The sequence below is a fragment of the Aptenodytes forsteri genome, unplaced genomic scaffold (assembly GCF_000699145.1).
Source record: "Aptenodytes forsteri isolate BGI_AS27 unplaced genomic scaffold, ASM69914v1 Scaffold187, whole genome shotgun sequence".
Classification (NCBI taxonomy): domain Eukaryota; kingdom Metazoa; phylum Chordata; class Aves; order Sphenisciformes; family Spheniscidae; genus Aptenodytes; species Aptenodytes forsteri.
The window spans coordinates 1,138,752-1,140,029 of record NW_008794084.1 but is presented as its reverse complement, the minus strand read 5'-3'; positions in this window follow the sequence as shown (position 1 = coordinate 1,140,029).

Sequence of the window (1,278 nt, the reverse complement as noted above, 5' to 3'; positions counted from 1 at the left end):
ACACGAAGCCCCGAGGGAGGCGGCCGGCGCAGCTGCGAAGGAAAGGTGCGAGATGCCTCCCGGACAAGGGAACGCCCTTTTGCAGCGAGACCTCCAATGCACCCCCTCTGTGCAAGCAAGAAAAACAGATTTTTGCAAGAAAACACAAAAAAGGAAGAGAAGGTGCTCCCGCACGCCGGAGAGCTTTGTTTGCCCCGCTGAGGTCCTCTCTGCTCCGCTGTCAGTGCAAGGCCGAGTTTCCCTGCTCTGCTCCGCTGTGGCTCAGCATCCCTCCAGCGAGCTAATCAGGTCAATGCGTTTTGAACGTGGCGCAGGAAATCTTTATATTTTTTTGTCAGACTCATTCTTCTCCCCGGTCTCTCTGTAGGGGGCTGAATTACTTAATGCTGAATACCAAGCAGAGATGTTTTCCCTTTGCCGGGCTGCTGACTGTGCACTTTAGGGATGGAAAGATTGGCAGATGGCTGCTCTCCGAGGTGGGTGGAGGGGGAACCCGTCGTACCGAGCAAATTGCCCGCTTACGGCCGGATTTACGGAACAACTCCCATCCCACTTCCAGGCATCCAAACGCGGTGTCGGGGAGGCGGCGGGCCCGCGGGGGCTCTGCCGAGCCGCTGCCAGGACCCGGCGCTGGCAAACCACCCCGTTCCCTGTCCCTCTGCGCAGCCAGAAAATCTGCTGAAGTCCCAGCGTTTCTTTCCCTCCCGGGAAAGGGCTGGAAGAGCGGAGCGGGAGGGAGCGGGGGAGCCGGCAGCCTCGCCCCGGCAGCTCCCCGGTTTGTGCCGCTGGAGGAGCGTTCCCACGGGTCTGCCGGGGCCCGGGCGAGCAGGGGGAGGCGGTGGCCCCTAATTGGGTGACGGCGAACGTATGTTGGTGGGGCGCAGGTCCCGCGCGGCCGTTATCACCCGCCAGGTGAATAAACACAAAGGGCTGGCTCGTGTATCGGGGTTTGTCTTTTCCATTAACGGCTTTCTAAATCGGTGGCAGTGGAGCAAAAAAACCCAATTTGAACTCGGAGCATGCATGATTACTATTGTAATAACCTTGGCTAATAAGAATATGATGTGGTGTTAGGCTGGGAAAGAAAACACATTTCTCATTAGCTTTTTGATTAATTACTCCACGTAATTTCCTAGGGGGACAGGCCTGGGACTGATTGCCTTTGCTTTTGACGCGTGGAAGTGGTTTACCTTAACTTAATAATTTTCTCGGTGACATTTTCATGGCAGTCCTCAATTAATCTCCGGTCGGCGGGAGGCAGCGCTGCCTCCTCCGGGC